The sequence below is a fragment of the Mustela nigripes genome, chromosome 1 (assembly GCF_022355385.1).
Source record: "Mustela nigripes isolate SB6536 chromosome 1, MUSNIG.SB6536, whole genome shotgun sequence".
Lineage (NCBI taxonomy): Eukaryota > Metazoa > Chordata > Mammalia > Carnivora > Mustelidae > Mustela > Mustela nigripes.
In genome coordinates, this window is record NC_081557.1 from 67,802,927 (window position 1) to 67,827,106 (window position 24,180).

At 38.8% G+C, this 24,180-nt stretch overlaps 1 pseudogene; it reads right to left on the minus strand.

Annotated features, from left to right (window-relative positions):
* Positions 1-13,340: 13,340 nt before the first annotated feature.
* LOC132018616 (cardiolipin synthase (CMP-forming)-like) lies at positions 13,341-13,991 on the minus strand (annotated as a pseudogene).
* Positions 13,992-24,180: the final 10,189 nt, after the last annotated feature.

Sequence of the window (24,180 nt, forward strand, 5' to 3'; positions counted from 1 at the left end):
ACATATACTGATTACAGTATCATACAGAACAGTTGCACTGCCCTAAAAATGCCATCTGCAGCCCCTTTTGTTCTTTCCTATTCTCAGGGTCTGCCCCATGCCTCCCAAGAAAAAGGTAAGGTTACACTCACTTGGATTGAAATCAAGGTGCAGCATATCTTCAAGGTGCCTTGCCCCACCCACCCACTGGGATTTTGGCTGTTTGACCAACCAGACACCTCTGAATCTTCACCAATCTTGACAGGAAATTCACCCTGCCTACTAAGTAGAAAGATCCAAAAGATGAGAGGAGGCTGGGTCTCCAGGCACAGAAAGTTATAGAGAATCCAGTAGGCTAACAAGGCAATTTAATACCACCCCCCCCCCCCCGCCCTGCCCCACTGAGCAGCCTCAGGATATTTCCCGAAATGCCAGGATTTTAGAAATGGCTTTTCTTTAATCTTGATGACTCACTCCTCCTGAGCCAGCCCCAGTCCTTTAATGGTGCATTTTGCAGATGTAATTTTAGTGGTGCTACAACGTGCCTAATGAAGTGATAATTTATGGATGCACCTGTATACGAGGCAGCAGAGGGGGCCAGTTTAAGCCAGTGCAGAAGGGAAGCCAAGGAATCAACCCAGCTGAGAAGTTGCCCATTTCCCAGGTCGTACTGTTGGCTCCACGTTGGCTGCTGGGAAGTCTGTGGTTGGGAAGGACCCCGCCAATCTATTTTATATTTTATCTTTAAAATCATTATTCCAGGAAGGCTGCAGGGCAGATGGTAGTCATTCCAGTTTGCCAGATAATATCTGAATCTGCTGGCAACAAGTTTAGCTGGGTTGGGAGCTGTGAAGTTCCTCCTTAGGACATTGATCTGTGGAAGACAATAAGAAAGTGAGATTCTTCGTGGTCTGTAGCGCCACCCCAGGTGACAGCCCAGGAGGCCAGGTCTGTCCTCAGTAGTCCTTCAAGGGCTCCTGATGCTGCTTCTCCCCTATCCCAGGATCCTGTCCGGGGACCCCTGCCACCTGCTGTCCTTGCAGCATATCTACTCCCTCTGTCATGGAACTCTCCATAACCCACTGTCACTGTCTTCTTACTTGTCCTTGACCCCGCTGGACCCTACACTCCTTATTTTCTCACTGAGGTGTGGATAGACCATAGAACAATGTCAGCGTTGTATACGGCTTAAGTGGTAGAAATGAATGAACTGAATGGCCGTGGTGGCTCTTTTATCTCCACGAAAGGCTTCTCTGTGCTATAAAACAAAACCCTCAGTGCTATTTGAAATAGCTTAGCATGTGCTCATTCCATTTGGTCACCAAGTCCTATCAGTGTTATTCCCTAAAACATCTCTGGAATCTTCTCGGTTTCTACCTAAGTTAAGACTCCGAGTGTCTCCTGGCAGGGTTGGCAGAGAAAACGCAGAATGCCTAGCTGCATTCAAATGTTAGAAAAACAATACAATTTATGTTATTAAATATAAATATGTCCTAAAAATTGCATGTGACATTCTCATTCTAAAAAATTCATTGTTCACATCGATTTCAAATGTAATTTGGTGATCCTCTACTAAACATTTTTTTCTGTTGAGATGAAATATACATTAAATTTACCCTTTTAGCAATGTCGAGTATACAATTCAATGACATGAAGCACATTCACAATATTGTGCAACCATCCCAACTGTGTTTCCAGAACTTTTTCATCATCCCAAATAGAAACTGTACCCATTGTAGAAGAACTCCCCACTCCCTCCCCCATGCCCCCGGAACATCTACAATATTTTCTGTTTCTATGAATCTATATTTTTAAAAAAGATTTTATTTATTTATTTGACAGAGAGAGATCACAAGTAGGCAGAGAGGCAGGCAGAGAGAGAGAGGAGGGAAAGCAGGCTCCCTGCTGAGCAGAGAGCCCGATGTGGGACTCGATCCCAGGACCTTGGGATCATGACCTGAGCTGCAGGAAGAGGCTCTAACCCACTGAGCCACCCAGGTGCCCATGAATCTGTCTATTCTAGGTGTCTTCTATCAGTGGGGTCATACGGTATTTCTCCTTTTGGGTGTGTCTTTCTTCACTTAGCATCATGCTTTCAAGGTTTACCCATGTTGTAACATGAATCAAAACTCCATTTGACATTAATATACCACATTTTGTTTATCCATTCATCTGTTGATAGACATTTGGGGTGTTTCACATTTTGTCCACTGCTATGGACATTGGGGTATAACTCTGTTGAAGTCCCCACTTTTATTTTTGTTGAAATTCACTAGAAGTGAAATTGGCAGATCATAGGGCAATTCTATGTTTAACCTTTTGGTGGACCGTAAAACTCTTTCCACAACAGCCATCTCATTTTTGTCTTCCCACCAGCAGTACACAAGGATTTCAATTTCTCCTCATCTTTGCCAACACTTCTTATTTTCCCTGCTTAAAACAATTATGTTTAGAATAGCCATGAGTGTGAAGAAGTATCTCATCGTGTTTTTTCCCATTTTATTTTGTTATTATTGTTTGAGACCTACTCTTTTAACATCTGGCAAGTGCAAAAGACAGTATTGTTAGCAATGGGGGCCATGTGGTACAGGGGACCTCTAGAGTATTTATCTTGCATAACTGAAACTTGCTAGCCATTAACTAACATCTCCCCATTGCCCCTTCCCAGCCCCTGTCAACCACCATTCGACTAGGGAAAATATTTTCTTCCATTCCACCATTTCCCTCCATACTTCATGTCATTTTGATTTGCATTTCCCAAATAGCTAGAGATGACGGAGCAGTTTTTTACTTGCTTATTGGCCATTTATATGTCTTGTGAAAAACTATCTACATAAGTCCTTTGTCCATTTTTGAATTGGGTTTTTGTTTTGTTTTGTTTTGTTTTGTTATTGTTGTTGAGTAGTAGGAGCTCTTTGTATAATCTGGAAATTCATCCCTGGTACTGTATATCAGATATATGATGGGTCAATACCTTCTCCCACATTATGAATTGCCTTTTCAAGCATCTTGTATTCTTATTTGCTAAATCTGGCAAATCTATGTGTGCAAGAGTCCATCTGCACCAGTGTTTTTCAGCTGGAGGAGTTTGCTCCATGGGGATATGTGGAAGTATCTGGAGACATTTTTGGAAGTGATGATCAGAAAAGAGTGCTGCTAGCTTTTAGGGATATGGGCCAGGGATGCTGCTAAATGTTTTATGATGCACAAACAGTCCCAGTAACAAAACACTACCCAATCCAAGAAGTCATGGTGCCAAGTTGAGAAACTCTGTATCTGCTGCTTATCAGCTCATCACCATCTGGGATCTTCTGTGGCTCACAGTGCCCATGATGACAGAGATCTTGCAGTATTCCCGAGGTTCTCCGAGACTTTGTTCTACTGCTATTGGTAGAGGGGGAGAGACACTGTGACAGTGGGAGGAACCAGATCACAGTGAGGCATGTTTAGAAAAACACCTCGCTCACTTTTTCCATGGAGGTTGATGGCCATGAACTTACTTTGGCAGCTCTCAAGGACCAGAGCAAGTTTTATTTCTGATATGAAGCATCCCAGACAAAAGAAATACAGTAACCCCCACTTAATACATGGGAGATACATTCTAAGACCCCCAGTGGATGCCTGAAATCACAAATAGTACCTCACCGTACATATACTGTTTTTTAAAAATATACATACATACCTACAATACAGTTTAATTTATAAATTAGGTATAGAAAGAGATCAACAACAGCTTATAGTAAAATATAACAATTATAACAATATGCAGTAGTAAAAGTTTTGTGAATGTGGTCTCTCTCTCTCAATATTACACTGTACTCACCTTTCTTCTTGTGATGTTGTGAGATGAGAACATGATGATGATGTGAGATGAAGCGAGGTGAATGACATAGGTACTGTGAGCCGGTGTTACATTATTATTGACCTTTGGACTATCTATCATCTGATCATCTGCTTCTGGACCATGAATGACTGCGGGTAACTGTAACCATGTATTACAGAGGACAACTGTATTTATTGAGCACCTATTATAGGCACTTTCATAAACAATTATTTAATTTAATTCTCACAATGACCTTGGCAAGTCAGTATCTTTTCCCTTTTACACATGAATAAATTAAGTTTTAGAAAGGTTGTAACTTTATGTACTTCTTAGATTGGGCTGCCTTCCTCCCACTTTGTACTCCCACATGTAGCTTATAGATGGAAGAATAGTAGAAACATAATATTTGTCAGGTAGATGAAAGTTACATGGAAGAACTTGGATTTGCCTTTCTAGTCTAAATGTAGGCTTTCTGAGAGACAGGATCATTTGCTGTAATTTTTTTAAATAGTACCTTGAGTACTTAATAGTTTATTGCTAAGGACATAATGAGGGTTCTCTAAGTACTCAGTTCTTTGAACTAAAGTGAACTGAGTTCTGTTTTTTTTTTTGGAGCAAATTCATGTCTCTGGAACCCGATTGTTTGCCTTGTATGGGCCTTCCATAGATTCCCAGAGTCTCAGAGCTGACAGATAACTTGAAAGTTATCTACTACGACATCCCACCCGGTGTCAGGAGATCCTCTTTAGCAGTGGTTCTCAAAGTGTGGCCCTCAGATTAGCAACACATCAGCCCCTGGGAATTTATTAGAAAAGCAAATTGTCTGGCTCTCACCTAGACCTACTGATTCAGAAGCTCTGGGAGAGAGCTGAGTGATCTGTGGCTTAACAAGCTTCCCAGGTTTCTGATGCAGAGAAAGTTTGAGAACTTCTCTATTGCAATCTTGGCGGTATGATCTCTTTCTTAGACCTGCCCACTAATGAGTTTCACCGTATTATCAGATTGTCACTCAATTTTCATATCATTTTAATTGTTAGAAAGTTTCTTCTTATTTTGAGCCAAAATCTACAGTGATTCCTACACCTTCCCTTCTCCTGCATTCTGGAGCTAAACAGAATGAAGTTTAAGAGATTAAATGTTTCTCTACACAGATAAAGATAGGCATTATGACACAGTTTAAGAGATTAAATGTTTCTCTACACAGATAAAGATAGGTCAGTATTAGGGCGATGGGGGTAGGGTGGACAGGAACAGCCTGGGTTGCAACTCATCCTGGGTGATTGGGAATGTGGCTCAAACCCCTAAGGACTGCCTAGGACCAGATCAAGGCTCCAACATCACAGCCGGCATTAAATTACTGGCTTCACAGGCTTTTCTTTCTTCTCTTCCACTGGATTTCCGTGTCTTTAACAAAGCAGTATAGAGGGAACTCTCAGGGGGATTTCCCCATCACCTGCCACAAACACGAAGCAACCAACACTTGACCTTACATAAAAGGGAGCCTCGACTTCTAGCAGAGAAACTTGTTTTAACACTCTTCGCCTGTCTTTTGCAGATTCTTGTACTCTAAATGGTGGAAAGAACTTTAAGGATCATCTAGTATATCTCATACATATGAAAACAGAGGCCTGGATTACCAAACTGACCCTTGATCCTGGGATATCTGGTTCTGATCAGTTTTATTTTCATACTATCACTTACTATCAAGACTTTCAAGGCATATCTCTAAAGGCAAGGGAAACAAAAGCAAAAATGAACTTTTGGGACTTCATCACAATAAAAAGCTCCTGCACAGGAAAGGAAATAGTCAACAAAACTAAGAGGCAACCCATGGAAAGGCAGAAGATATTTGCAAATAACATAACAGATAAAGGGCTGGTATCCCAGATCTATAAAGAAGTTCTTAAACTCAACACCTAAAAAACCCCAAATAATGAAGTCAAAAAATGGACAGAAGACATGAACAGACACTCCTTCAAAGAACATACAAATGGCTAAGAAACACATGAAAAAATGTTCAACATCACTAGCCATCAGGGAAATTCAAATCAAAACCACAGTGAGATACCACCTCACACCAGTTAGAATTGCAAAAATTAATAAGACAGGAAACGACAATTGTTGGCAAGGATTTGGAGAAAGGGGAGTCCTCCTATACTGTTGGTAGGAATACAAGATGATACAGCCACTTTGGAAAACAGCATAGAGGTTCCTCAACAAGTTAAAAATAGAGCTACCCTATGATCCAGCAATTGCATTACTAGGTATTTACCCCAAAGATACAGATGTAGTGAAAAGAAGGGGCACATGCACCCCAATGCTCATAGCACCAATGTCCACAATAGCCAAACTGTGGAAGGAGCTAAGATGCCCTTCAGCAGAAGAATGGATAAAGAAGATGTGGTCCATATTTACAATGGAGTACTACTCAGTCACCAACAAAGACGAATACCCACCATTTGCATCAACATGGATGGAACTGGAGGGGATTATGATAAGTGAAGTAAGTCAAACCGAGAAAGACAATTATATGGTTTCACTCATAAGTGGAACATAAGGAATAGCACGGAGAACCATAGGGGAAGGGAGGGAAAACTGAAGGGGGAGAATAAGAAACCTTGAGAGACTCTTTTTTTTTTCACCTAAATTTCTTTTTTTAAAAAATTTTTATTGTTATGTTAGTCACCATACAGTACGTCATTAGTTTTTGATAACTGTGGGATACAAACTGAGGGTTTCACAGGGGAGGGGGTGGGGGATGGGGTAGCCTAGTGATGGGTATTAAGGAGGCCACCTGTTGTGAATGGCTCTGGGCATTATATGCAACTAATGAATAACTGAATGCTATATCAAAAACTAATGATGTACTACAGGTTGGCTAACTGAATATAATAAAAAACCATTTTCTAAAACAGTTTTCTCGAGATATTAATTCACATGCCATAGGACTCACTCACTTAAAGTGTACTGTTAGAGCTAGATCCATAGCATGAACAGAGAGCAGGCCCCAGGGAGCCCTGAGCAGCCCTGCTGCCACCAAAGGGCTAGGTACCCACACCCAGGAGGAGCCACAACAGCAGAAGGTGGCCCAGTCTCTGTGACAGCAACGGCTTGCAGTGACAAGACACCAGGCAGCTCACAGCCACCCGCCCTCAGTGCTAAATGCAGACACCAAGCCCGGCACCACCCACAGTAGCGCAGGGAGCAACAACACCCAGGAGGCTCACACCAAGGCACCTGCCAGCAGGGACAAGAATGTCACCATGAGGAAGATTGTGGAAACAGCAAACAGTGCAACAAACAGTTACGGTTTCATCAACAGGAATGATACCAAGGAAGATGTCTCTGCATGCCAGACTGCCGTAAAGAAGGACCCCGGAAGTAACTGTGTGGGGGAGAGGTTGCAGGAACTATGGGGTTTGATGTCCTCGGAGGACCTTGTTGGTGTCCCAGTAGAAGGCAGGAAATATGCAGAGGAGCGCATCCTAGCCATAGCGCAGGGGTCCTTCTGCGGAAGTACCAGGATGAAGAGAGTGGGGAAAGAAAGAGGGGTGGGAGAGTGCTCCCCAAGGCGAGGCCCCACCGCATCCACCCTGCCCAGGCTACCGATCCCACCTGCATCAACCCCCGCACTCCACCCCTCCCTTGCTGGGGGAAGGGATGGAGGGGGCTGACAAGCAGGGTGCAGGAGAGCAAGATAAACCAGTGAGACCATATACTGATGGGGTTACAGACAGTGATTCTCAAGGGCCCTCCATGCCAGAAAATGCCCAAAGAGGACAAGCAATGAAAACATGGGGAATCAGAGATGAGACCCAATGTCGACAGTGCTGCACCTGCAAACATGAAGGCAGACGCCCAGAAAACCTGAAACCGCAAGATGGCATGGACACCAAAGCAGTCCATCCACCCGCTGAAAATTCGGCCGCTCGACAGGGCAGGACAGAGTAAATGCCGGCTGGCCTTCTCCACAGGGGTCTTTCATCCTCCTACCAGAAGAAATGACTATGACATTCCAGCAATAAGAAATGAGTGAAAGGGGCACATGGGTGGCTCAGTCCTTAAGTTTCTGCCTTTGGCTCAGGTCGTGATTCTGGGATCGAGCCCCGCATTAGGCTCCCTGCTCCCTGGAAAGCCTGCTTCTCCCTCTCCCACCCTGCCTGCTCGTGTTCCCTCTCTCGCTGTCTCTCTGTCAAATAATAAATAAATAAACAAATAAATAAAAATCTTAAAAAAAAAAAAAAAAAGGAAGGTTGGAGCCAAGACCTCAAGTGTGTGCCTTTTCTGTTGACCAGATGACTAGAACTACCTGCGCTATGCCCCAGTGCTTTTCCTAGTTTTACCTAAGACCTCTCTTTTTGGTAATGACCTGTGTGTTTGAAAGCCTGATTTTTCTCAATACACCTTTAGAGATTTTTAAATTGTTTCATATTTGGTCAAGTTGAAGTTTTAAGAACCTCATTTTTAAATTTGTAATAAAAGCTTATAGCTTGATTTTTTTAAAAAAAGTCAACACATGGCAAGTACATGTTAATACCTGTCTTCAATAACACACAAGGGGCATCCTGGTGGCTCAGTCGGTTGGGCATCTTGGTGGCTCAGTCGGTTAGGCATCTGCCTTCAGCTTAGGTCTTAATCCTAGGGTCCTGGGATCCAGCCCCTTGTGGGGCTCTGTGCTCAGCGGGGAGTCTGCTTCCCCCTTCTCCACCCTGCTCATGCTTTCTCTTGCTATCTCTCTCTCTCAAATAATTAAAGTCTTTAAATATATATACATATGCAAATAAAACTGTTCAATGGTTTTTGACATATTACATTATTTTCTAAAATTTATGGTAATTAGATATAACAAAATTTGCTACTTTAACCATTTTAAGTGTATAATTCAGTGGCATTAATTATATTTACAATGTATGCAACCATAACCATTATTTCCCAAAGATTTTCATTACACCAAATACAAACTTAAATCTATTAAGCAGTAACTTCCCATTCCCCCTCCTTCAAGCTTTGGTAAACTTTAATCTATTTTTGCTTCTATGAATTTGCCTATTCTAGGTATTTCATATAAATGATTTATACAGTATTTGTCCTTTTGCATCTGACTTATTTCACTTAGCATAATAGTTTCAAGTTTTACCCACATTGCAGTATGTATCAGAACTTCATTTTTTAAAATAGTTTGTTGTACTCATACACTACATTTTGTTTATTCATTCTTTTGTTGGTGGACACGTGGGTTGTTTATGCCTCTTAGCTATTGTGAGTAAAGCTGCAATGAACATTGATGTACAAGCATCTGTTTGTCTTTGTTTTCTATTCCTTTGGATATAGACCCAGGAGTGGAAACTAACAAGATTTTATTGAAACACTAGTATTTTAAATTGGGAAATATTTCAAACATTGAGAAAAGTAGAGAAATGATAGACATTACCAACCTCCTATGAAAATAAAATAGCTATTAATGGTCTGCCATGTTTAGTTTAATTTTTTTTTTTTAATTTGAGCACGAGAGAGCACCGTGAGCAGGGAGAGGGAGAGAGAGAATCTCAAGCAGGATCCCCTCTGAATGTAGAGACCAACATGGGGCTTGATCCCATGACCCTGAGATCATGACCTGAGCTGAAATTAGGAGTTGGATACTTAACTGACTGAGCCACCCGGGTGCCCTGGTTTGAATTTTTTTTAAAGAATCAAAACATTAAAAAAATAGTGAAAGCTCATTCATTCCTTTTCCCTAACTTTACTGCTTCCCAAGCCACTATCTCAAAGTTTCTGCATATTTTTCCCATGCTTATTTTTATAATTTTACTATATAAATCTCCATGGGTGATTTACATATATAAATGGAAGAAGCAATCTACATTATAATTTGAGGTATTTAAAATTATGCATAAATTTTGCAATATTGAAATATTCTTTTAGCTCTTTTTTACCACTCAACATTATGTTTGGGACTTTATCCTTGTTGACATATTTGGTTTGTTAATTTTAATTGTCATATAATATTTAACAATATTTAATTAAATTTTAAAATATTCTGGGATTCCCCTATAACTGTTAAGTTTAACCTTCTTGTGTTTATTTTTGTTATTGATATATGTAGATTTCTACTATCTTGTTTTGTTCTTTTTCATTTCTATGTTTAGTTTGAATTTATTTTCTGCTCTTTTTTTTGCCTCCCATTAGATAAATCAAGCTTTCTTTATTTCCTTCCCCTCCTCTATTGCTCCTGCTCTTTCTATTTCTATTCTTTCAGCAGCCACCCTTAAAATTTTAATATGCATACTAAACAAACTACAGTATCTCTTCTTTTGTCTTGAATAATACAGGGACACTAAGTGGCTTTAACTGATTCCTCCCTCCCATTTTGTGTTATTATTTATTAGTATTTTAGTGCCATATTTAAAAAAACACCACCAAATTAATTATTATTATTGTTGATATCGCTTCATTAAAAATTGCCTGTTCCAATTTTCCTTTTTTTTCCTTTTATTTTGCTTCTTACATCTCATTCCTTCCACCTGGATTCAATTTCTTTACTGCTGAAGTACATACGTTAATAGTTCTTATTTATCTGAAAATGTCTTTATCCTTATGTGATAGTTTAGCTGGGGCTAGTATTCTAAGTTAATAGCTATTTTCTCTCAATATTTTGGAGACATTTTTCTAGAGTCTATTGATGCTACTGGGAAGCATGCTGTTAGTCTAATTACCATTCGTGGTGATCTGTCTGTTCTCCCTGGCTACTTTTAGAATCTTCTTTATATCTTTGATGTTCCAGGATTTCTGTTACTAGTTGGAGATTCTGTGTTATGTGAATGGAGGTCTCAATTCTTCAATTTCCCATGAAGGATTTACATGAAGATCCATGCTAGAAGAAAGACAGTCAGCAGGAATGAGGCAAGCACAAAGCAATTTCTTTAGGACATATGGGAGAATGGGCAGGCCCAGAGGTGGTAATTGCACTAAAGCTACAGGGTTTTTTTCTTTGTGTGTAAGTGGGGTCTTGGATCATGGACAGGCTGATCTCTAATGGAGGATCTTCCAATCATTTCGCAGGGGGTGCTCCTCCCACTGGTCAGGAGGGGGAGTTTTTGACTTTTCAAGGTTTGTACCAGAACCATTATGGCAGCATTTTTCCATGGAGAAGGGGAACGGCAATGCAAATGAATTGTAACGAGCCTAGAGGTTACCCTGGGGCAGAGGTGTTAGAGGAGAGCCCACGTTCTGTACCTGTTGCTCTTGATCTGTCAGCCTGGGGATGCTGGAAGCCACAAGGTCAGGATGTTGTGAGCCACAGAGTCAGGATGCCATGCCCCCAGGCTTCCAAAGTATAACCTATTTATCACCACCCTTGCCTCCAGTTCGTGTCTAACTGTCTACTCTCAGTTTCAATACAGTATGCCAAGATATGGAATTCTAAAATTCTGTTTGGATATGTTGTGCTCTTTTCTGTGGATTTATGTCTTTCATTAATTCTGGAAAACTTCAACTATTGTAATTCAAATATCTTTATTTCTTTCCTTCCAGAACATTTACTGGATATATATCAGACCTTATCTCTCTATCCCGAACATTCTTTCATATAGTTCATTTCATTATCTCTTTGCATTGTATCTTGTTAATTTTTATTTCCAGTTCTCTTATTCCTTAACCTACTGGCAAAAAAAAAAAAAAAAAAAAAAAAAAGACTCTTCAGACCCTTTTAAAATAGAGGGTCATAGGCAAAGGGAAAGAAAAATAAGACAAAATCAAAGAGGGAGGCAAACCTTAAGATACTCTTAACTAAAGGAAACAAACTGAGGGTTGCTGGAAGGGAGGGTTGCTGTAGGGATGGGTATTAGGGAAGGCATATAATGTGATAAGAACTGGGTGTTATATACATCTGATGAATCACTGAACTCTACCTCTGAAACTAATTATATACTATACATTAATGAAATGAATTTAAATAAATTAACAGTTTAAAAACTTTAAAAACCTTTAAAAAATATATAATTTCATATTATTTTGATATCACATGAGTACAAATTTCAATGTAATGCAAACATCTCTATGTAAGAGACACAACATTAAGGCATGATGTAAATCACCACCTCCTAAACAACAAAGGATAATAGACATGTTGTCATATTCCTACTACCTGTGTTATTTCTTATCCCAATACATATACCATTAGGCACCGAGAGTTGGAAGATTTTCTTGAATGTAAACTTCAACAGCTTCTATTTTGTGTTTGATCTTATTTATTATTTTCAAAATTTCCTGCATTTTAAATCTCTTTATAACTTTTCTTTATCCATAGCTAAACTTACTTTATTCTGTCATAATCCTAAGCAATTAGATATTAATCACATGAACTACTAATGTCCACAAATCTAAAAATCAAATGCAAAACTCTTCAGCCAGGTTGCATAAGATATGTATTTAAACACACAAAATTCCTAGTGCTGGGGCACCTGCATGGCTCAGTTGTTAGGTGTCTGTCTTCGGCTTGGGTCATGATCCCAGGGTCCTTGGACTGAGCCACGTATCCGGCTCCCTGCACGGTGGGAAGCCTGCTTCTCCCTTTCCCACTCCCCCTGCTTGTGTTCCCTCTTGCTGTCTCTCTCACTATCAAATAAATAAAATCTTTTAAAAAAAATTCCCTAATGCTTTGTGACTCATCTAAATTCTATTTTAGAAGAAGTGATGATTTCAGTTTCTATATTTTGGACTGTTTTTTAAAATGTATTTAAAAATGATTGATAGTAACTGGAATAATTGTAATTTTGTAAATTAATCAAGATTCCCAAAATAGGGACACCTGAGTGACTCAGTTGGTTAAGCGACTGCCTTTGGCTCAGGTCATGATCCTGGAGTCCCAGAATCGAGTCCCACATCGGGCTCCCTGCTCGGCAGGGAGTCTGCTTCTCCCTCTGACCCTCCCACTTCTCATGCTCATCCTCTCTCTCACACACTCTCTCTATAATAAATAAATAAAATCTTAAAAAAAAAAGATTCCCAAAATAAAATGCCATGCTCAGTTCTATTTGCATTTAAAAACCCATCACATGTGCCTGGGTAGCTCAGTTGGTTAAGCTTCTGTCTTTGGCTCAGGTCATGATCCCAGGGTCCTGGGATCAAGTTCCTCATCCGGCTCCCTGATCAACAGGGAGTCTGCTTCTCTCTCTATACCTCCCGCATGCTTGTGATCTCTCTCTACCCCCACCCTCAAATAAATGAATAAAATCTTTAAAAAAGAATACATGAAGGGTGCCTGGGTGGCTTAGTAGTTAAGCATCTGCCTTTGGCTCAGTTCATGATCCCAGGGTCCTGGGATTGAGCCCCACATTGAGCTCCCTGTTCAGCAGGAAGACTGCGTCTCCTCTCCTGCTCCCGCTGCTGTGTTCCCTCTCTCTGTCAAATAAATAATGAAATCTTTAAAAAAAATACATGAAAATTCTGCACATCGTCATGATGAAGCTTATTTTCAATATGCAGTACTTTAATTTTGATGACATGGTTTGTTCCGACAGGTCCTTTTTCAGGCTGAACACTAAAATGGCAAATTCCTGTAGATTTCCAAGTGGGCCTGGGGCCAGGGGTTATACCACTTCCTTCCTAATGATGATGGATGACTTTGATCTACATTTTCCCCCTGACCAGCACTCTGGGCATGATGGTAACTATAAGCTGAGGCAGCTGTGTTGCAAAATATGAAACACCACAGTATCTAGAGATAAATACTGTCAGCGTGATTGAAAACCAGAGCTGCCAAAGAAACCGCCAAGATTAACTGGACTGCTGTGTTTACTTTAATGATGCATGTTCGTTTTCATTTAGCAGTGACACAGCAAGGATTGAAATACTTAGAAAGTGTTCTCAGAGTTGGAAGAATGCAATATCTGACATAAAAATGGTAGCAACCAATATTACATCTTTGAAATTATCATATAAATAAGTGAAACTGGAGTAAGATATGCAGAGGTCAAACTAATATATAGGATGTTGATAGGGATTTCACCAGCAAGGGGACCAAGAACATTTTCCCAAGGTGATTAATAATTGTCCCAATTTCAAGTAATAAATCCACCCAGCAAATTAGTGAGCCCGCTAGAATGAAAACTCTTAGTGCAATATCCAAAAGTTCTCTAGTAACCAAATGGCCCCAAACTAGAGCCAAGTTGATGTTCTTCATTAACAACATTAACATCTTCATTAACAACACATGAACATGAACATGGGTTTTCATTCAGGCTTGGTGGTGCTAGTCAGGCCCCATGGTCGGCTCGGCCTGCAGAGTAAGGATCACCTTCCCTGTGTACAAGCAATGGCCCCTCTCAGGGGATGGATCATATCTATCGTCCAGCTGACTTGTTCTCTTTTCAGGTGTCTAATAAGTTATTTGGCCCATCCACGATTCACAATACTTTTTCTTTAAAAAAAATTTATTTTATTTTATTTTTTTTATTTTTATATTTTTCATTTTTTTATTTCTAGAAATTCTACTTTAAGATATCTACCCATTGTTTTTCATAGTGATACCCTTTTCTTTGGGTTTATTTCTTCATTCATCAATTTAAATATACTATGTCATATCTCTTACGTTTCAATTCCATTGTCTCTAAGTTTTTAGGGCTCAAACCCTGGTATTTACTGTGTCTGCTGACTTGTGCACATGGTGATCTTTTTTTCCTTACATGTTTTTATATTTTATTACTTTTTGTTACAAGTTTTTTAAAAGATTTATTCATTTCTCTTAGAGAGATAAGAGAGCAGAGGAGGGGCAGAGAGAGAGAATCTTCAAGCGGACTCCACGTAGAGCCTGACCTGAGATGGAGCTCAATCTTAAGACCCTGAGATCACGACCTGAGATGAAACCAAGAGTCAGATGCTCACTGTACTGTGCCACCCAGGTGTCTCTATTATTTTATATCTTTTGAGAGAGGGAGAGTGTGGGAGTGCATGCAAGAGTTGGGGGGTAGGGGAGGAGCAAGGGGAGAGGAAGAGAGAATCTTAAGGAGGCTCCAGGCCAGCGCAGAGCCTGATGAGAGGCTCCATCTCATGACCCTGAGATCATTGGCAGAGTCAAAATCAAGAGTCAAATGCTTAACTGATGGAACCACCCAGGCATCCCTACAAATATGTTTTTATTAGAATTTTATTGGAATTATTGGCATAGTAAAAATTATTTTTCCTTCCAATTTTTAATTTAAATACTAGTTAGCTAACATACAGTGTAATGTTGGTTTCAAGAGTAGAATTTCATGATTCATCACTTGCGTATCACGCACAGCATTCATCACAAATGTCTTCCTTAATCCCCATCACCCATTTAGCCCAACTCCACCTACCTTCCTCCAGCAGCCCTCAGTTTGCTCTCTGTAGTTAAAAGTCCCTTAAAGTTTGCTTCCCTCTCTCCTTTCCCAATATCTTTTTTGTCTCTTAAATTCCACATCTGAGTGAAATCATATATTTGTCTTTCTCTGACTGAATTATTTCACTTAGCATGATATACTTTAGTTCCATCCACCTTATGTACTTTTAAAGCTGTGATTGTGAGCTCATCACTGACTAGACTTGCTTGTTTTTTCTGAGAGAAATCTTTGTGGCCTGGATTGGCCTCCTGCCAAAGAAGTTTTCCATTTAATTCTTTCAGAATTAAGTGAGGTATTACTGGATTGGGATCAATTATTAGAAGAGTTTCTTGGCCTGGAGTTTCTGAGACCATGAGAGTAACCAAAAAGGAGTAACCAAGAGAAGATGAAATGCATGTCCTCATGAAATAAAGCTCCAGGTTTTCATATTCTCAACTGAAACTATTTTCTTTTTTTTCTCCTCCTTACTTAGATTCCAAGCAAAAACAGGGACATTCTTTGTTGTCATTTGGTGCTGGTGGGCGAATTATTATTATTTTTTCCTAGTTTACCCTTTTACTGAGCTTCTGCTTGTAGATGACCCTGGCTGTGTGTATGGGCCTCAGTTCTAACTTCTATTCTTTGCAGGACCAAGAACTCATCTTCATTTCTCACAAGGTGGTAAAATCCCAATGCCAAGTTATTGGGTTCTGGCATTTTCCTCAGGAAGCCACAGACTCTGTTCTCACTACTTATTCTTCTCACTACTCTGCTTCATACCTTTCTCTTGTTGCTGATGTTTGTCTATTTCTTCCCTTTTCTTGTGAATTCATATATGCTTTTAAAATGTTATCTTTCTGGTCATAAATATATATAACATTTCCAGGGTGTGAGAGTGGAGGACTTTCAGGTAGTTTACCTCTTTCTTCATATTGCCAGAATTGTAAGCCACTAGCAAGTTCCTTAATCCGTTAAACCTCAAGTTTCTCACCTTTGAAATAGAAATAAAGATACCTATCTTTGCTTTGAGAGTAGAATGCCTGATCCAGAATCTGGCATGTGGTCAATACTAAGTGGTCAAATAAGGTTCACTTCTTTCCTTGAACTATATATAATGTGCTATAGCTACTTCCCACCTTACTTGGCACAAGTAACCCAAGGAAAGATCTAGGGTCATAAATACCAGGACCCCTGGAGGCATTCATTCTGATTGATTCTGCTCCTGATAGAGGAAGTAATGTGCCAAGGTGATTTTTAGTACACTCTGGAAAATACCAAGTAAAGAAGAGTTATAGAAAGCCATTCTATTAGGCAGAAATCAACAGTGAGAATAGACCAGGGACGTGCCCAAGTGAGAATTTTTTTCTGTTTCTCTTCAAGCATTTCCAGACTTGCTCCAGACTGACATGAGCCCTCGTGGCAAAAGGAGGTGTTTCTGAGTATTTTAAGCTTATTTATATACATTCCTTTATTCAAATTCAGCATTTAGGGGAGAGGAGTAAGAGGATAGTCACTTTTATGTTAAATGAAATAAAAAACATTGTGCCAACATTATTAAAATTTTAAATTAAAGAAAGAAGATATTCATACATAATCCCATGGTCCTAAAATATTGTACCTTTAATTATCCATGATCCTTTCTAATCCTTTTTCATTTGCCTAAATTTTACCTTCTTTCAATGCTAGTATAGAAATAATTTTACATTATGCTTTTTTATATAAGACATATATAAAAATGTTGGGGCATCTGGGAGGCTCAGTGGGTTAAAGTCTCTGCCTTCAGCTCGGGTCATGATCCCCGGGTCCTGGAATCAGTCCCCGCATCAGGCTCTCTGCTGTGCCTGCTTCTCTGCCTACTTGTGATTTCTGTCTGTCAAATAAATAAATAAAATCTTTAAAAAAAAAGAAATATTTTTCATGTCATCCCTTACTCCTTATGTTTATAATTCCTTTAAAAAGTTTTTGTTTGGGTAGAATATACATAACGTACTTACAATTTTAGTGTTTTTTTTTTTTAATCTCTTAATAAACATATAAGATGTTTTTACCCCCAGGGGTACAGGTCAGTGACTTGCCAGATTTACACATTTCACAGCACCATTTTAGTGTTTTTAAAAATATCTTATTTATCTTTTAAAAGATTTATTTTGAGAGAGAGAGTGTGTGTGTGTGTGTGTGTGTGTGTGTGCACCTGAGTGCACCTAAGTGCACTAAGTGAGGGGGGAGGGAGAGGAAGAGGGAGAGAAGCAGGCTCCCCATTGAGTTCTCCTGAGATCATGACCTGAGGTGAAATCAAGAGTCAGATGCTTAACTGACTGAGCCACCCAGGCACCCCATCATTTTAGCATTTTAACTGTACAACTAGGTAGTATTAACTATACTCACATTGTTGTACAACCCTCATCATTTCCAGAATATTTTCATCTTTCCAAGCTGAAACTCTGATACACTGACACACTAGCTCCATCCTCTTAACAAAACAAGACTGTAGGTCAGGTAAGGCAGTCAGTTGCTGAGGTCTGCTGTGCACCATCACAGGCATCCAAATTCTGCAGATGGGAAAGAAAGGTAAGGTTCCCTGACCATTTTGGCTCTCCTTGCCCTCACTTCTCCACTCATGAAGAAGTGAGGGCAAAAACATCAAAACTATTTTATATAGATAATAACATTCCTCTTATCCTGATGCATGTTACAAAATAACAGTGATCAGAAAGAAACCAAATAGAAACCAAAACAACAATAGAACAGATCAATGAAACCAACATCTGGTTCTTCAAAAGGATCAACAAAATCAATAAACCTTTAGCCTGACTCATTAAAAAAAAAAACAAAAATCAAAATAAAAATGAGAGAGAGAAAGAGAACTCAAAATCAGAAATGAAAGAGGAGGAATGACTACCAAACACTAGAGAAATACAAAGGATTATAAAAGAATATTATGAAAAATTATATGCCAACAAATTGGGCAATCTAGAAGAGATAGGTAATTTCCTAGAATCATCTAACCTCACAAAACTGAAACAGGAAGAAATAGAAAACTTGAACAGATCAATTACCAGCAGTGATATCAAATCAGAAATAAAAAAATCCCAGAAAATAAGTCCATGTCCATGACTAGGTGGCTTCACAGGTGAATTCTACCAAACATTCAAAGAAGAGTTAATATCTATTCTTCTCAATATATTCCACAAAATAAAAAAGGAAGGAAAACTTCCTAATTCATTCTATGAAGCCATTATTAGCCTGACATTAAAACCAAATAAAGGCACTACAAAAAAGAGAACTATAGGCCAATATCTCTGATGAACATAGATTCAGAAATCCTCAACAAAATATTAGCTAACTGAATTCAACAATACATTAAAAAAAATCACTCATCACAATCAACTGGGATTATCCCTGGAATGCAAGGGTGGTTCAATATTTGCAAGTCAATCAATATGCTACATCACATCAATAAAAGAAGGGATAAAAACCATATGATTGTTTCATAGATGCAGAAAGAACATTTGACAAAGTATAACATCCATTCATTATAAGAACTCTCAACAAGGTAGGATTAGAGGGAACACACCTCAACATAATAAAGGCCTTATATAAAAAAAACCCACAGATAACATCATACTCAATGGGGAAAAAATGAGAGCATGTCTCCAACATTAGAAACAAGACAGGGATGTCAATTCTCACTACTATTACTTAACAATGTACTGGAAGTCTAAGGCATAGCAATCAGACAAGGGGAAGGAATAAAAGGGATCCATATTGGTAAGGAAGAAATAAAACTTTCACCATTTGCGGTTAACAGATACTATACATAGAAAATTCTAAAGTCTCCACCAAAAAACTGCTAGAACCAATAAATGAATTCAGTAAGTTGCAGGATGCAAAAATCTGTGGCATTTTTGTATACTAATAATGAAATAACAGAGAATTAAGAAAGCAATCCCATTTACAATTGCACCAAAGATAATAAACTACTTAGGGATAAACATAACCCAAGAGGTGAAAGACCTATACTCTGAAAATTTTTAAACATTGATGAAAGATATTGACGATGACACAAACAAGTGGAAAGATAGTCCCTGTTCATGGATTGGAAGAACAAATATTGTTAAAATGTCCATAGTATCCAAAGCAATCTACAGATGTAATATAATCCCTATCAAGATTCCAGCATTTTTCAAATAACTAGAACAAACAATCCTAAAATTTGTAGGGAACCACAGAAGACTCCAAATATCCAAAACAGTCTTGAGAAAGGAAAGCAAAGATGAAGGCATCATAATTCCAGATTTCAAGTTGAATGACAAAGCTGTGGTAATCAAAACGGTATGGTACTGGCACAAAAATTGGCACATAGATCAATGGAAGAGAATAGAAAACCCAGAAATGAACCCATAACTATATGGTCAACTGATCATCAATAAAGCAGGAGAGAGGAGAGAATCTTCAATGGTAAAAAGACAGTTTCTTTAACAAATGGTTTTGGGAAAACTGGACAGCTACATGCAAAAGAATGAAACTGGACCACTTTCTTTCATCATGTACAAAAATAAACTCAAAATGGATGAAAGACTGAAATGTGAAACAGGAAACCATCAAAATGCTAGAAGAGAATACAGGCAGTAATTTCTCTGTCATTAGCCATAGCAACATTTTTTTCTAGGTATATCTCCCGAGGCAAGGGAAACAAAGGCAAAAGTAAACTCTTGGGACTACATCAAAATAAAAATCTTCTGCACAGCAAAGGAAACAATGAACAAAACTAAAAGACAGCCTACTACTGAGTGGGAGAAGATATTTGCAATCTGACATTCTGATAAAGGGTTAGTATCCAAAATATATAAAGAACTGATATAACTTGGCAGCCGAAAACAAAATAATCTAATTTAAAAATGGGCAGTAGACATGAACAGACATTTTCCCAAAGAAAATCTATAGCTGGCCAACAGACACATGAAAAAATGCTCATCACTTGTAATTTGGGGAATGCAAATCAAAACTACAATGAGATATCACCTCATGCCTGTCAGAATGGTTAAAATCAACAATAGGTGTTGGAGAGGATGTGGAGAAATAGGAACCCTTGTACACTATTGGTAGGAGTACCAACTGATACAGCCACTGTGGAAAAGAGTATGGAGTTTCCTCAAAAGGTTAATGATAGAACTCCCCAGTGATCTAGTAACCACACTACTGGATATTTACCCAAAGAGTACAAAAACACTAATTTAAAGGAATACATGCATCCCAATGCATATTGCAGTATTAGTTACAATAGCCAAGATATGGAAGCAGCCCATGGGTCCATCGATGGATGAATGGATAAAGAAGATGTGGTGTGTATATATATGGTGGACTATTACTCGGCCATGAAAAGAATGAAATCTCACCATTTGTAATCACATGGTTGGAGCTAGAGAGCATAATGCTAAGCAAAATAAGCCAGTCAGAGAAAGACAAATACCATATAGTTTCACTCATATGTATGAAATTTAAGAAACAAAACAAATAAGCAAAGGGGAAAAAAGAAAGAGTCAAACTAAGAAACAGACTCTTAACTATGGAGAATCGATGGTTACCAGAGGGGAGGTAGCTGGGGGATGGGTGAAAGAGGTGAAGGGGATTAAGAATGCACTTATTGTGATGAGCACTGAGTAATGTGTAGGCCTATTGAATCACTATATTGTACACCTGAAATTAATGTATCACTGTATGTTAGCTCTACTGGATTTAAAATTAAAACATTAATAAAAACAGTAACTGATTGAAACCATATAATGTGCAATTTAAAAGATTTGTTAGTGCAATAGAAGGGAAATTTCAGAAAATCAAAATTGTATAGAATTTATAACATGCTAGAAACTGTATCACAGCAGGAAAAAGAATTGCTATTCAATCTGCTTTGTAGAAATTGGATCTCAGGAGGGAGAAGAATAAACTTGGAGTTATACCATAGAATGGACCTTCAATAAACCAAAGAATAAACTATTTAAATACAACCCATTAAACAAAGGAGATTGAAGTAAAAAATTAGCATAATTGAATACTACCCAAGACTCTGATGCGGCAGCTCGAATGTCACTATTGCCTGGCTCTGGGGATTGTTCATGTACAAAATTCTATGGTAGCAGAAGACGTTGTAAATACATGTTAAAAAGGAAAAACATGGGTTGGGGAATTTTATTTCTGAAGAAGTATAAAGATTTTATAGAAATATATCACTGAGCACCTGGGTGGCTCAAGTCAGTTAAGTGTCAGCCTTCGGCTCAGGTCATGATCTCATGGTCCTGGGATGGAGCCCCAGGGCCGGCTCCCTGCTCAGCAAGGAGTGTGCTTCTCCCTCTTCCTCTGTCCCTCCCCCTGCTCGTGCTCTCTTTCAATAAATAAATAAAATCTTTAAATATATGTAAAATATGTATATATAAATTTTATATATTATATATATTTAAATGTAAATATATATGCATTTATGTGTGTGTGTGTGTGTGTATATATGGTTACAATTTGGATTCCACTTTGAATGTAGTAAAAAATGAATAGATGCTTTGTTGCTGATGGGAAAGATACAGCATCTTATCACGTGCTAAATGTCCATCCTTGTTAGTGATTAAAAACAGACAAATAAAAACAACTCAGAGATACTATTATATCCCTATTAAAGTAAAAAAAAACTAGTGATAAAATCCCATGATGACAAGTCTGGAAAGAAATAGTTTCACGAGAAATTGTGTATTAGCGCGGTCTCTTTAGAGATCAGTGTGGTGATCCCCCTCAAGTGTTGTAAAGGTATTTATAAGTTTTGACAAAATAACTGCTTGCTGCCACAGGGAAACACTTATTGTTTAATGCTAAAGGTGTTTATAACCATATGAATTATAAAAACATAAAGGGAAATAAATAGACATGTGCCTAGCTGTTAAAAATGGCAAATACATGGGTGCCTTGGTGGCTCAGTTGGTTAAACATCTTATTCATGATCTCAGCTCAGCTCTTGATCTCAGGGTTTTGAGCTCAAGTCCTGTATTGGGCTCTGTGGGGGGCATGAAACCTCCTTTAAAAAAAAAAAAATGGCCAAGCTGTTTGATGTAAAGTGAAAGATCAGAATGTGGACTATTGTTCTCTGCTGGCTACTATGGTATAAAGCTCTATATATACATTGATAGATAATAAAACTAGTATTAGTTCAATTTACAGAGGACTTGTAGGAATTACGCTAGCTTCTCAGAGACAGAAAAAAAAAATTCAAAGACACCCAGATAAGAGCAGATATTTTCATTATGGTAAGTGATACCAAAACAAATGTAACAGCTAGAACTTAGGGGGTAATTAATATGTCCAAGTACTATTCTAAGCACTTAACATAACTCTTAAATAATTATCCTGATAACGCTGTGAGGTGGAAACCATTATTACTCTATTTTACAGATGAGGAAGCTGTGATAAGAGAGGTCAGGTCCTGTGCCGAAGGTCATGGAGCTCTGAAAGAGGTCAGCCTAAGGTTGGGCTGGAGCTTCAAGATGGAGCAGCTAACCCACACTGGAGAGGACTGGAAGCGTTTTCCCTGAGAGGGTGATAACCTGCTCTGAGTCTGGCAGGACAGGAGGGAGACAGATGGGGGAAAGGTCATTCCTAGCAGAGAAACTGGGTGACTACATGCAGAGAGGAGAGGCAGTGTGGCACGCTGTATACAGGGACCGAACACAAGGCAGGTTGCTGGAACACGAAGCTGCGTGGGGAGAGTAGCAGATGTGGGAGGAGGTCGAATCACTAGGGCTTTACAGGCCACGCTGAAAACTTGGTCTTGGTTTTGTCAAATTTGACCTTAATGGTGGAAGGGAGAAGAACTAGCACTTATTGTTCACCAACATGTGACAAGAGTTTTATGTGCTTGAAAAGGGTTATTTCAACAGATTATATTTTTTCTATAAAGTTTTCTCTAGTAAAAAGAAATAGAGACCACAGGTGATTTTAATCAGGCAGAAGTCTCTGTGACAACCTATCCCATTTCAACATTGTAAGAAAGATGCTGCCTGAATTAATGTTACAAAGTACTGTTTTAAATGAGAAAGTGATAAGAATAATATCCACAAATTATTTATCCTAGATAAAAGCTTCATAAGTATTATATTATTAACCTTAAAGTGACAGAACCAATTAACCAGAAACCAATTTGTTAGAACTACAAATCCTCTTTTTTGAAAGGTATTTTTTTCTTTTGATGCTTTTATTAAGTTTTCAATTTTAATTCCAGTATAGTTAACCTACCGTGGTATATTAGTTTTAAGTGTATGATACAGTGATTCAACAGTTTTATACAGTACTCAGTACTCATCATGGTTAAGTATACTATTTAATCCCACCACCTACTTAGAAACACAAACCATCTTGATCTCACCTTGTGATTTGATTTTAAGGAGAAATAAGCAGAAGACAAGAAAAGCGTTGATATTAAAATATATTAAGAGAAAGCCAACTTCTGAGTCAAGTCCTAAGGTCGATGAACGTTCGTTGCATCTCACTGCCTCTGCCCTGTGGCATGTGGAATGAGGCCTGGCATCCAGAGCAATGGCCACTGACCCTTCAGGATGGCAATTATCAGCTCAGTTCATTATGCTATATTTAATAAGGCTGGAAAATTGAACAGACTGAATAGAATATTTTTTTCAAATGAAGGATTCACTCATTTTAGCAAATGCTTACTGTTATTAACTTTGTGTGGGGCCTTTCTAGGAGTTGGGTCCTCGATCTCACAACCCTGAGATCATGATCTGAGCTGAGACAGACGCTTGACCAACTGAGTCATCCAGGTCTCCTGGAAGGGAGCACTTGAGCTGAGACTTGTGGTGTGGAGTTTGGTCAGGTAGACAAGCGGGAAGGAAGTGTACTTCAGGTTGGGAAAAGTCCCAACCCCAGGTGGAAAGGCTCTGAAGCCCTACTGAGCATAGTAGGTTTGCAGGCATATAAAGAGTTCTGTGTGGTGGAAGATAGAGTTGGCAAGAGGTGTGTGAGACGGTGAGGCTGCTTGGTCCTCAG